General features: G+C 40.9%; 1 protein-coding gene across 2 annotated transcripts in view; it reads right to left on the bottom strand.

Moving 5' to 3' along the window:
* Window positions 1–14,010, bottom strand: part of PPM1B (protein phosphatase, Mg2+/Mn2+ dependent 1B) — a 61,854-nt gene that overhangs the window by 26,378 nt on the left and 21,466 nt on the right. For both annotated transcript variants that reach the window (XM_059467631.1, XM_059467630.1), the window contains exon 2: window positions 10,002–10,146. The gene's annotated coding sequence lies outside the window, so the exon portion shown is untranslated. The remainder of the gene's footprint in view (window positions 1–10,001; window positions 10,147–14,010) is intronic.

The following is a 14,010-nucleotide window of genomic DNA, read 5'->3' as shown; positions in this document are numbered from 1 at the left end:
CCATACAGGAAAGCGCCTTAAATTTAGCTGTGCACAAGCTTGTGTTTGCATTTGAAAGACAAACAACCCCAACTGCAGATTTTCTCCCAAGATCTACTTAAAAACTTACAAATAGTTCTTGCTCAGGTATAGATATTCATTATTTTGTATTATATCATAAAGGGGAAATAGGCAGCTACTTTCAGGAAAAGCATGCTCCTCTCAATTTAGATTTATACTTAGCAGGCAGAAATATTTATTTAATGACTGTCATAAAGGCCAGAGCTGTCCTGACTTGAGCTGGGATAGAGTTAATTGTCTTCCTAGTAGCTGGCTCATAGTTGTGGCTTGGATACAGTTATGAGAGTAAGGCTGATAACTCACTGAGGCTTTTAGCTGTTGCTAAGTACTGTTAGCTATACTAAGTCAAGGATTTGACAGCTCTCATACTCTGCCAGGAGGTGGGAGGGGCACAAGAAGTTGCGAGGGACACAGCCAGGACAGCTGGCCCAAACTAGCCAAAGGGATACTCCATACTATATGACATCATGCTTAATATATAAACTGGGAGGAAAGCTGGCCAGGGCTACCACTTGGGAACTGGCTGGGCATTGGTCAGCAAGTGATAAGCAACTGCATTGTGCCTCATTTCTTTTTAATTCTTTCATTATTATGATTTTCTTCCTTTTCTATCCCTTTAAACTGTCTTTATCAGAACCCATAAGTTTTCTCACTTTTATTCTTCTGATTCTCTCCTCCATCTGACTGGGTCAGGGTAGTGAGTGAGCAGCTGTGTGGCACACAGTTGCTGGATGGGGTTAAACCATGACAGATATTTCTGGTGCCCAACACAGGGCACGACAGGTTGAGATAATGACAAATCTGACTAGAACGTATCAGAAGAAATTTCTTATTATATTATATATTAATATACTCATTATATTAATCACTGTCACAGTGGTGATGTATTTGTTCCCCAAGTTGGTGTGGTGTCCTTGTTTGTAATGTTGAATTATAAAATACTTTATTTGTATATATTGCCCCCTGAGCTGTTTGTCACCCATGGGAACAGGGCTAAGGTTATGTTGTTGCACTCTGTAACACGGTCTCATAATATGACAGAATTGCTGCTCATGAAACTGATCTGGTCTTTGTACTCAGCACTGCCCACATCTCCATACTTTGGGAGCCATCTATAGGAAACTACTAATAATTACAACTTTTACCTCTTCACAGAGACCAAATCCATGAGGGAGACTGATATTTACCTCCCTTAATCTTCCCTTTCTCCTCTAGGCCAATTAAAACAGCACTTGGGAATTTTTAATACCCTTGGGATGTTCAAACCAGCATTCCTATTGCTGTGTTTTCTGAATGCGTTCAAGGTCTCGTTTTAGGATCAACAATCATTCCAGAATACCTCCCACAGGGATCTGCCCTGAGGCTGGATAGTGGTAAGTGCCAGGGTGTGGGGGATAGTACGGGCAAGTGCCTAGGACAGTGGTCACCTCCAGTGCTTTGGAACTTCAGCCCTGAACAAATGCAAAATTTGGAAAGACTAGTTAAATATTGGGAGAAACTATGCTGCCACCTTGGAAATTCCAGAGATGCAAAACCCACAGCAACACGCTGCAGCCTGGCCCAGGCCTATTGAGCCATGCTCAGGACTGTACAGTACCCCTGAGGGAAAAAAAGGCCTCTGTATGTGATGAGAAAATGATGGGCACAGGGGCTACTCCAAACCCAGAGACAGGCACTGTGGCTGAACCAAAGCACCAACCCGTGCCTGTATCAGCCCCTGCTATACATAAGGAGAGAGATATGCAAAGGGGAGCTCATTTAGTGAGGGATGAAGCAGCAGGGCTATAATAAGAAGAGGTGGGGAAAGAGGCAGAACAAATAAAAGATATAGTTAATCATCTGATCCCTATCCTTGAGTGAGCTGTGACATCTGCAAAAAGATTCCAATCATCATCCAGGCAAGCGCATCACCTGGTTGCTCCAATGCTGGAATAACAGGCCCAGTAACCTGGAACTAGAGGACAGAGAAGCCAAACAGCTGGCATCCCATTCTACAGAGGTGGGCATTAACCAATGAACTGGAAAAGGGGCACAAGTCCTCAGCCTCTGGATGTGACTCCAGGTATGAAGGAAAGGTATTCCTTCAAGGAACATGTTATGCCACCCAGGCAAGTTGACTGTCATGGACAGAGGCATCCAGTATTTGAGGCAATTAGCCACACTGGAGGAGATTTATGATGATGTGGATTTATGATGATGTGGATGATAACAACAAGCAGTTATCCAAAGACCCAGATGAAGACAAGTGTACACAACCCATGTGGTGGAATGGAATGCACCACTGTCATACACCAACTCATTGGCAGTAATGACCTGGAAAGATTGAGAGGGACAAATGGTGGACAAATTGGCCAACTCCCATAATACAAACAAAATGCCTCTTCCTCACTACAGCCTGTATCCTGGCTGTGGACAAGGAAGGCTTATGCATTCCCCACCTGTATGGACCAGTGTCCCAACTATTAGAAGTAAGCATAAACAGCACAGGCCACCCTGTGTGACCACAGAGAGGACATGAGGAAGTGGAATGGAAAAATATACCTTGACCCTAAAGGCATGAGTGGGGAAATAGCAAGGAAAACGACAAGAGAGTGTTATTGCAGGACATTGCTGCTCCTGTCTCTAGTGGGCAGCTCCCCAGACAGAGTAGAGGGGCTACTCTTACTCCTCATCTTCAAGGGACTCTGATTCACATTTACAAGAAGTGAATAAATAGTGAACACACAGAATCACACCAAACACTAGGTTGGAAGAGACCTTTAAGATAATCAAGTCTACCCCAGCCCCTAACACCGAGTGCTGCATCCAGTCTTATTTTAAACACATCCTGGGATGGTGACTCTACCACCTTCCCAGGCAGACCATTCCAGTACATGATCACCCTTTCTGTAAAAATCTTTTTCCTAATATCCAATCTAGATTTCCTTTGGTGCAGCTTAAGGCTGTGTCCTTTCATTCTGAGTTGCTGCCTGGTGAAAGAGACCAACGCCCACCTGACTACAACCTCCCTTCAAGAAGTTGTAGAGAGTGATAAGGTCACCTCTGAGTCTCCTTTTCTCCAGGCCAAACAACCCCAGCTCCCTCAGTTGTTCCTCACAGGGTTTGTGCTCCAAGCCCCTCACCAGCCTTGCTGCCCTCCTCTGGACACGCTCAAGCGTCTCACCGTCCTTTCCAAACTGAGGGGCCCAGAACTGAATACTACAGCCAGGACTGGAGGGGCCTGCCTCCAGCCAGGTGGAGGAAACAAACAGCTGGGTTTAGTGGACTGTGTGGATTGGACGACCTTGCACAGCAGAGCCACAGGAGTCAAAGGCTCCAGCAAACACTGCTGCACAGGGGCAGGCACCATCTCTGTTTCTGGAGTGGCAGGGCAATCCCAACAGCTAACTCTGTTGGAGGTGAAAGTGAGCCTGACAGGGAATGAGTGGCAAAGGCACTCCATTGTGCCTGGCACTGAGGCTCTACAACATCCTTTGCTTAGACTGCCTCACAAGGGTGCGCTGCCAAGGACTCAAAAGGTACTGCTGGGCTTTTGCTATAGCTGCCTTGGAGACAGTAGAAATGAAACAGCTATCTACCTCACTCCATCTCCTGGAGGACACTTCTGGTGCGGTCAAAGAACAACAGCTGCCATCACAACGGTGCACTGGACACGGAATCCCACCAACCAAGACACCCTGACACCATCCGTAAGTTGATTTGCCATATGGAGAGCCAAGAAGTGATCAGCAGGAATCACTCACCCTCTAACAGTCCTATATGGCCAGTGCAGACTAACAGTACACTGTCATGGCCTGGCCAAAGCCATGCCATCTCTGAGTCCAGCAGTGCCAGACCTGCTGGAACTTCAATACAAACTGGAGTCAGAGGCAGACAAGCAGTATGCCACAATTGATACTGCTAGTGCAGTTTTCTCAAGTCACTGGTAACAGAGTGCAGGTGCATCCAGCACACCTGGAATTCCAGGGGTGGAAACACAGACCTACTATTAGCCATGGACTGATATTAACAGTACTGAAACAAAGCAAAGCTCTTAGTACATTGATGGCAATATTGTGTGAGGCAATACAATAACAGAAGTTGCTGAGAGAGGGAAAAGTAGTTCAAATCCTTCTGTGAACTGGTTTTGCCATAGAATTAAAAAGGTAAAGAACCTGAACAGGAGACCCAGCAATCATCCACAGGATTGCATTTGCTCAAGGAACTAGGTGCACTTGGTGGGTAACACGGAGGGATGGGGAAGTCTTATGGGTACCTCCAGGGCATTTGATTCTGGGTGAGAACAGCAAATGATCTGAACTGTATTATGTTGTCTGCTATAAAACACTGTAGGTCATCACTTCCAACTGTTGTTGGATGCCATATCAAGGGTATTGTAACAGCATTACCCAGTCTAATCAAGAATGGAATTTTGAGGATAGAACCAGACATGCATAGCAGTGATGGAACTAGTGCTGGCTTCAGCATAAAACAATCCAACACTCCACACATTCTCTCCTGCCCTGAAGGACTACTACAACAGACAAAGGCAAAAGTCATGGACTAAAACTCAACAAACATACTGAAGGGATGGCCCACACAGTATGGGAATGGTATCTCTGGGTACATATCAAAATACAGGAAAGGTGATAGTGATTACTTGGGTGTATTAGAAGGTGTGGGACCTGGTAGCATGCAAATGGATATAGCCCTGCTTTCAGGTGGGATAGAGTTAATTAACTGTCTTCTTCATAGCTGGTGTAGAGTTGTGGTTTGGATATAGTATGAGAATAAAGTTGATAGCAACAACTAAAAATATCAGTGTGCTGTGTAGGTGTTTGTATTAGTCAAGGACTTTCTTGCTTCTCATATCCTGCCAGAGGAGAAGGCCAGAGTGGCACAAGTAGCTGGGAGGAGATGCAGCCATGACAGCTGGCCCAAAGTGGCCAGAGATACTCTTGTGCCCAATGTATAAACTGGGGACAAAGCTGGCCAGGGCCTACTGCTGACACTGGTTGGCAAATGGTAGGCAATTGCACTGTGAATCACTTGTTTTGCATATTTTAATTCTTTTTCTTCCTTCCCTGACCCATTAAGAAGCCTGTGTCTCAACCCATGAATTTTCTGGTTTTTATGATTCTCTTTCCCATCCCACTGGGGAGGGAGGAGGTGGAGTGAACAAGCAGCTGTGCAGTGCTTAGTTGCTGGCTAGGGTTAAACCATGACAGCAACCACCACATAATTAGATTACAAAGGTCTAAAAGCCATAATCAAAGTTTTTGTAGATATTATAAAATAATTTTCCTATCGCATGTCAGTTTCATAAAAAACATCAGAACTAAACTAATACCACCTTGATGGCTAACAGTCCCAAAGGCAATACTGTATCTTTTCATAATATGAGAATGGTCCAACATAAATCTTTTGGGCTTAGGTCATAAAAGTGTACTGTAAAATGTCTCTTCCTCAGAAGGATTCACTCAACAGGCTAGTCATTTCTAATAAGTCAGTGCTGTGGAAAAGAAACAGTGCCAGAGTTTCCTGTTACAAAGCACACGTGTTCCACTATAAAAAAAGAACGACATTTCAAAAGAAAAAATGCTGCACTAGATATTAAAGACGTAAATGACAAATAAATAATCCAAGTATCCATGACAAACAATTTCAAAATTTATAGAAAGTGCAGGAAATAACTTCTCTGGTTTAAGTTAAAAAAAAAATAAAATCAAAGTTTAGTCCTGGTAGAAAGCTCCTCTGTATCCACCCTGCAGTCTCTCTCTAGTGTGTTATGCGCACATATAGACTTTACACAGTACATCTGTCCACACACACTGCAGATAGTTTTAATTTTTGATCCCAGAAAACTTGGTCTTGCTTCTAACTTATTGACCTTAAAAATACTTGCACTACATGAATTTATATTAGGCCAATAGTTATTGGAGATTGGCTGTAACAGCTACTCTAACTATGTAGCCACAAATACTGCCAAACAAATTACTGCAAACTAAGAATAAGATCTGAATATTTTATTTTCATTTAAAAATAAACTACACAGAAGAAGAGTTATTACCATTCCTGGGTTTTATTTGGAGGATTTGAGTTTGGTTTTAGGTAATCTGTGGCCATGGGTGTTGGCTTTAGGAAGTATGTCAGCTGACCAGAGATATTGACAGAAAGAAAATAAGTATCAACATAAAATGCCAATACTGAGCTTCCTACCAAAAATTTTTCCTGCCAGGATGTCAAGAAAGAAGCCAAAGAGACTTCTAAACCAGTAATTGAAAAACATTTTGCAAGCCATCCCTACTACCAGGTAGCATACATGCCTAGGAACTACAACTGTAATTTTTAAATTAGATTCAGCACAACATTGTTACAGCAGTTGGGGAAAAGAACAAATAACAAAGATAAACAAAACACCACGTTCCCACACCACACTACTTTTAAACCAGCAAGTTACAAAGGAGATGAAGATTTCAGAATGAACTTCAGCTATTTCAAATTGGTCTGGAGGCACAAAACAATCACAGGCATAATTTAATGCTCTATATTCACACCTATTTTCAATGTCAGTAGCAGTACCTGAAAACATGAACGCTTCTGCTCTGCCTCAGCTACTCATCACTTCTACATTGTGCCAGCAATTTCTTTTCTTTCAGAACTGCTGGCTGAGGTGTTTTTGCCCTTACTCTTTGAACTGTTTCACTGAAGAAGTGCAAAGTTAGCTTTAGTATTTTGAAACTTTGCGACTCTGACTGCAGTGGGTTTGGAAGCCAGCAGCTTAGTCAGCAGAACCAAGGGGGCTGTAACCTTCAACAGAAAAGACAAAGAAATGGAAAGGAGCACCAGGAGCTAGGTTAAGGGCTATAACCTTTCTAGCTATGTTACCACAAGAAAAACATGCTTGTGGTCCTTTCAGAGATTAGTTTTATAGTCTGCTTTCTTGCACTTTACTAAAATATGGATGATGCTACTTAACTACAGATTTTTCAGCTCAGCTTGTGTGGCAACCATCTGTCTCCCATGGGCATATTGCAGACTTTATACTGAGGCTTCTTATTTTCCTGGAATGCAGCTCAACAGCTACAAAGTTAGAGATCATACCTCAGATAGTCAAGGTGAACTTCACAGAAATATTGAAAGTGGACTCAGCATCTAGCTTTCTAATTACTGCACTTAGTACAAGACCATCAGTGCCCAGGTTGCTGTATTTTTTAGTCACAGACCCTTTATATTGCAGCTTCCTTTTTATTCAAGTTGCAGAAATCAACTTCACGCAGTTCTGTGGCCAAATGAAAACTTTAAAAGACATGCAGCGCTTTTCTTAGCTACACAGAATTCCATGTGTGCCAGTATGACTTCTGATTATCAGCAGCCCTTAGCTCAGGTTAGCACTACTGCTGGGCACTTAACTGAAGAAGTATGCAGGGTCATTCTCAGTAAGAGACTACTCTTGTCAATGTCTTAATGTCACTCATCTTAGGTTTTCAGGTTACATATTCAGCTTTTCTTTACCAAGGCTTCCTGCAAACACTATGGAGACTGGGAAATGAATCCCATTTGTTACCTGCAAATGGTTTATCTGAGGTACAGAGTAGCTACACAGAAAGTAACACACAACAACAGGCAAATATCCAGGCTGGTTCAGCAAACACAAGGCTGGGCCCAGACAGGGCAAAGCAGACTCCTGCTGCCAGCATCTGCCCAGGAACAGGATGGAAGCTAAAGTCTTTAGAAGTAAAGACAGCACAGCCTAAGTCAGCATTCATGCTCTTGTACCATTTTCTTGGAACAGAAATTTGGTGCACTGGCACTGCAGTGAAAGAGGCCTACCTGGTTAATTCAGATATTGCCTGTGCAAGCTTATCATCCTTGAAATCACATTTTGTCCTTAACTCAAACCCTGCAACTCTCTGTGCCTTTAATATACCACATGGAAGTCTGCACTGTACTGCTGCCTATCCCTACTGACCACACTATGACAAGACTCATATCCTGCGATAATTGGTCAAATTCCTTGCCCATACCTGCTCATATTTCCTGTAGCCAATAAGCACGTTCTCACTTCTTTATGGGCTGTTCAAAACAGATGCACAGGTGGCCCTTGGAAACTACAAAGACTTAGCCTAGCATAAAAGTGATACTTCACAAATAAAGTTTTTAATTATTTCTATGCAGAATTGCTGTTTTAGTTCTCTAAATTCAATAAAGGACCAAGTACTTTGAGTTAAATTTAGTTTGCTCCTTTTCAATCATCAATCTAACAAACAACAGCCAGTTTTTACTACAGAAACAGCACCTCACATTTTCAAGAAAAAGAACCAAAATTTATCCACTACACTAATGGTATTAAAACTGAAGAATTTTACATGTATAAATCTGCCATTAGCATGACACTTTATGTCACTGGGAGTGAGTTCTCCCCTGCTTTAAATTGAGGCATTTAAGACAAATTTTCTCACCTTTTTCAAAGTCTGTTCACAAAAAATTTCAGACACACTTTTGTGAGAATAGGGCAGCAAATAATCACTTCTTCATATCACCTGTGAATTATTCCTAAACAGGTCTGAAACACCAGAATAAGTGTTCTGCAGCAGGTCTGCAAAACCACAGTAAAACAATACACCTTTATTTACAGAATTGAGGGCTGGTTTCTTGATTCACACAAAAATCTGAGGAAGCCAGACACAAGGGTTGGGCTGGATGAGTGCTAAAGGTCCATTCAAATATAGTCAGTATAAAAGGTTGTGCCTTTTTTCAACATGTTACATCACTGCAAAATAAGTACAAGCATTCAATCAACACAACACTAACAAAAACCCTCAAAACAAACCACATTGCAACCTCCCTCTCATTTTAGCAGCAGAAAAACCAACACCACTTCCTTGGCACAAACCTGTCGCTGATTTACAACCTATCCATTATTGAACTTCAGAGTAAGACAGACAGGACTGCTTCAGACCAACAGTCCAGACTCCTGCCTGCCACTACTGAAAAGAGACAACTCTTCCTTTCAAAGATACTGAAATGTGTAATCAAGACTCCAAAACCTTCATTTGATCATAATCCTGAAGACAGACGCATGCAATAAACCCATTTCAAGGATAGTCTTCAAAACAAATGGTCCCAGTTTAAAAACAGATCTAAACCTTTCAGAAACATACAACCCAAAATATGCAATCTCTATCACAGGTATTTGTGGTGATATGGGATTTTTTCCCATTACTATGGTCTTACAGCACTGTATTTATCCTTTTTTTCAAAAGGATTCAAAGAATATTGACTCTTAGTTCCCTCTACATGAGTTCAGAAGAAGGTGACAGAGTGTGACAAGAGTTCTCAGTCATCGTCAGATAAAGTTAATGACACAAAACCAGCAGCCAAAACATTTTCATTGACCTGGAAAAAGCCATCAACCTTTACCCTTGAAAAGGTGGTTCAAAAGCTGAAGCTCAGGAACCTTGTAAGGGAAATTTAGAGATTTTCTGTAACTGATTAAAACAGGTAATTTAAGTAGCACTGCTGCTGTTAGTGCATTTAAGGAAATACAGACCTTGTAGGGAAAAAAGCCACATGCAGACAGTAAACTGATCTCAACACATAGTGGGCAAAACACTTCATGACTTTTACTGACACTATACAGTCTTCAGTGTGAGAACATCATTTCTCTAAAATCTGGTCAGTAGACATTTTAGGTGGTGAAAAATTACAATTCCCTGTCCCCCATTTATTAACACTGCTTTGTATTGTAACAGAAAGAAGCTGTACTTGAAATTGTATTTCCTCCCTATTAAAAAATAACAGTAAGCAAAATTCAAATACATTTAAAGTAGAAAAAACATCATTTTACCCAATCTCAAATTTCCATTAAATCCGTGGTCAATTACAAACTGCAAATTAAAAACACAGTCAAAGGAATAATATATTCCCATAAATTTCCAAGTGGCAGAATTCCTTCTTACCTGTAATTTTAACCTTGTCAAGGTTCTAGTTCAGTGCTGAAAGAATTAGTTTACATTCCTGCTGCCAAGAAGCATGTAACAGAATGACTTGCAAAACCTTGAGATAACAGTACAGGACACAACATCTGCTTTATTTTGGTATTTCCTAGAAAGAAACAAAGGAAGTAGTTAGCTACTCCAGATGGCATACAACAGATTTGTACATTAATTTTTTCATGAATACAACTTTTTCCTAAATAGAAGTGTTTGAACTAAAGCCATGCCTGGATATGCAAAGACCTTTCAGCAAACTCTCTAAACACCATATTCAAGATTTATGCTAACAAAGAATCAGATTAATATTTTTCTCTATTTCCCTCACCAACACTGACAAGCACTTAAAAAGTCATCAGCCTATTACCTGCCATTCAAGTCCCTAAATTCAGTAACAGAAGGAATAGCTTTTGCATGCCTGCCAGCATCACTGTGCTGTCTTAATTTTATTCACCTACTCAGATGACAGAGTACACTCCTTGAGTGTTTGACATGATTTAAACCCACCATGCGCAGCATGTGTAATTTGTGAGCTCTTTATTCTGCTTCCTTAGATGTAAAAATGCACAAGAGTTTAAAGCAAAAGCAGTAAGCTTCAACTGCAAAAGTATTTCAGATCCTCTGTAATACAAACCATTACATTTCTTTAAAAATAGTTTCTATAAAATTAACTAGAAATTCACCTTAAAATGTAAAAGTAGTGAATAACCAACAATTCAGATAAGTGGATCAACAACAGCATCTACACATTGTTTTGAACAGGATGCAAACAGCCAAAATCCTCCATGAATCAGGGACTACATATTTAAGCTTATAAACCATTGCATCTTACAGAATTGGCTTAAGAATACACTGGTAGAAGGAACTATCATAGGAAAAATTCTGGATAACAGCCAGCTTTCTCTGGGACAGGAGGGAAATAGAAGTTTTGTAGGGACAGTGAAGATTTTAAACTGATAACAGCACTCTGGATGAGCTGAGTGATAAAGGAGACTTACTGCTGACTTTGACTTTAAAGCCACTGAAGGAGGAACAGAGCTATGACAACATTTCATTATGGCTCACCTCCTCCAAACACTCAGCAGTGCTTTTCAACTACTAACAAGTGTCATAGGCACAAAATCGTTCAAAGGGACTACTTTACCCTTTTTGAAGAACTGCAGGAGTTCACTAAGTTCCATGACTGTAGCTCTACACTACTGCAAGCCCTGAGTTTTCCCCAGAATTCTCTCCTCTTACGCACCACAACAGGATGGAATGTTCAAGGAACAAAACTAATCCAGAAAAAGTCCATTATTTTCTGTCACTTGAGGTCTCCAAACCAGCTTAGCAAATGCCAGATCAGACAAGTACCAGCAACAGAAATGCTGAACTGGGAGCTGCTGCCAATTCACATTTGTTCCAAGTATTGTGTAACTACACCTTAAGCAGCATCCACTTAATCACTAATGAACTCTGAAAAAGTATCTTAAATCATTGTATTGAACCACAAGGCAAAAGTCCTCCCCAGAAGGTAAAAAAAGCTTCAGTAAAAAAGTTGGTTCTACCTCAAGGAACTTCAGGGAGTAAAACTAAACACACCTGGGGCAAATTCATAAAGTTGTTTACAACAGCTCTACTTCAACACACAAGGTTTTAGGGCACAGACACAAAGCACGTGGCCAGGACACAGCTCCCTCCATGCACTGCCTCCCACCTTCAGCACATCCCCCAGCCAGGAGCACCACGAGGTGTTTGCACCCCGTGCTCAGCAGCCTCAGTGCTTCTGTGGCCAGTGGCCTTTAAAAGCAGCAAACTCACAAAAGCAGCCCTGGAAGATGAGCATTCTGCTTCTCAGAAACAAGAGCCTTGAGCCCTCCCAGATTCCACTCTACAGAGGATGTGAGAGCATTCCTTAGACCAGGATGACTTTAAGCTGAAGGCTGCTTACAATACAGTGGATTCCAAAATAGATATTTTGGGCTGAGAGCATTTTACCTCAGAGTATGATAGCATTTATACAAATTCTATGTACACTATCTCACTTCTCAGAAGTAAGGAATACAGTATTCGGTGTCCCAAAACACAAAAGGACCTTAAGATATAGCCTCCACCACTAAATATGGCACAACAAAGAAGGGACACTACTTCTACCTAATTTGCACAGTAGTGACTCTTACCTCTCCAAGTAAGCTGCATAGTTTGTTTGCTCTCAGTATGAAAAGACTTTTAGATTCATGATACAGCTTTGGGATAACAAACCATTACATCCAGCTCCTAACAATTTGAATGCCAAAAATGCTCAAAATACACAAGTGTAAATGTCTTGTCCAGATTGCTCATTGTAAATTACATCACAAGAATAAAGCTGAATGCTTCCTATTAAAGGCTTAACAAAATGACAAGGTGTATGAAACATTTTATTTGAGCTACTTAAGGCTTCGTACTATGTAAATGTGTAATATTTCAGTAGGACTAAGTTAGTTCAGTAAACTTTTTTGCTACTAAGACACCTGCACCCTACAGCAGCATAGGTTTTATTTGAGAAAAACTTAAATATTCCTGGGTTAATAAAGCATTTAATTTGACCATGTTTACAGGATTTTCTTCAGAAGGTAAGACCAAATAGATAAAGCCATCATAAGCAATTCACTGCTAAAGAACTAAACTCACTACTCGAAAATAAGATCATTAAGAAAAAGAAATGATGCAGTCCAGAGAAAGTTGAAGAACCCTATCATGTTATTTTACAGAGTGTAGGCACCAAATGTTGGTTTTCCTGATGATTAAATACATACTTAATAATGCTGGTCGCAAAGCACTAATGCTCCTCAAGCAGAATCCTAATGTTTGAAACAAACAAATCCACTGCAACATCCAGTCCTTTGCAAGTTTCTAAACTCTGGCCAGACAAGTACCAGAAAAACACTGTTTATTCTGCCTCACAACCAGCTAGACCTGAACTCTGACCTTTCATTGATAATCAAATCACAGCTGCTTTAAAATAAGCAAACAAACAAATCAATTCATTGACTGAGCATCAAGAGAAAGAGCTATAATCTGGTGTGCCCTGACCCACCCTCTGACAGCACAATACCACCACTGCCAGTACTGTGCCCCAGAACTGAAAGCTGGGTCCCACACATAGGAAGATTTTGCAAAAGAGACAGAAGGAGAGGGAAAGAAAAGAGCAGCAGTGTATCCACAGGTTAGCTAGTAAACTGCAACCTACCAAGGACACGTCTCCAACACACAGCAAACCTAAGGTAACATCCCTTTCTTCAAAAAGGCATTCACTGGGTTACTTGACTTTTTGGGCAAAGTGAGAGCACAGGGAAATGCACTATTGCTGCAGATTCATGCAGTAGCTTTTCCTTGTTGTACCTCTATGACAAAGCCAAAACTAAACAAGGAGTTATTTCTGCTTCTTACGTGATACAATGCACAACTTCCATCCTACAGAGAGAGTTGTTCATCCATTGTAACCAAAGATTGTCTCTACATTTGCAAAGTGGTTCTTCTTTCTACACAGAACCAAGACTGAACAAAGTCTTGATTTGTGATTCTATTGTGATTCAACCAAGACTGAACAAAGTCTTGATTTGTGGATTTGCAGGTGTGGGAGTTTTTGGTGAATTTTCTCCCCCTTTTCAAACATGGAAGCTGCACTAAAACATTCATATTAATCAGTTAAAGTAAGGAGAACTAACTAAAGTTCAAAACTAAGAACTCTATGAAACAATATAGAGCCTTATCCTTTTTGAAGCACTTAATACAATATTATGGTTTTGAAAAGTCTGCAAAAGTAGCCTTCCACTGTGTTTTAGAAGAAAACCCAGAACTTCCTGAAAAGCTAAATGCCTTGAAATAAATTTGCTTGGGGTTCCAGTCAAAGTTGAGTTAAGCAAGTTGAAGTTTGCAGTTACAAGTTCTATAGCCAATTAGTAATTTAAACCATTAAATTATGAATTTCCAACAGGAGTATGCTGTTGGACCA

The sequence above is a fragment of the Ammospiza nelsoni genome, chromosome 3, assembly GCF_027579445.1.
Source record: "Ammospiza nelsoni isolate bAmmNel1 chromosome 3, bAmmNel1.pri, whole genome shotgun sequence".
Classification (NCBI taxonomy): domain Eukaryota; kingdom Metazoa; phylum Chordata; class Aves; order Passeriformes; family Passerellidae; genus Ammospiza; species Ammospiza nelsoni.
The sequence above is the reverse complement of the archived record's forward strand: the minus strand, read 5'-3'. Positions and strand labels throughout refer to the sequence as shown.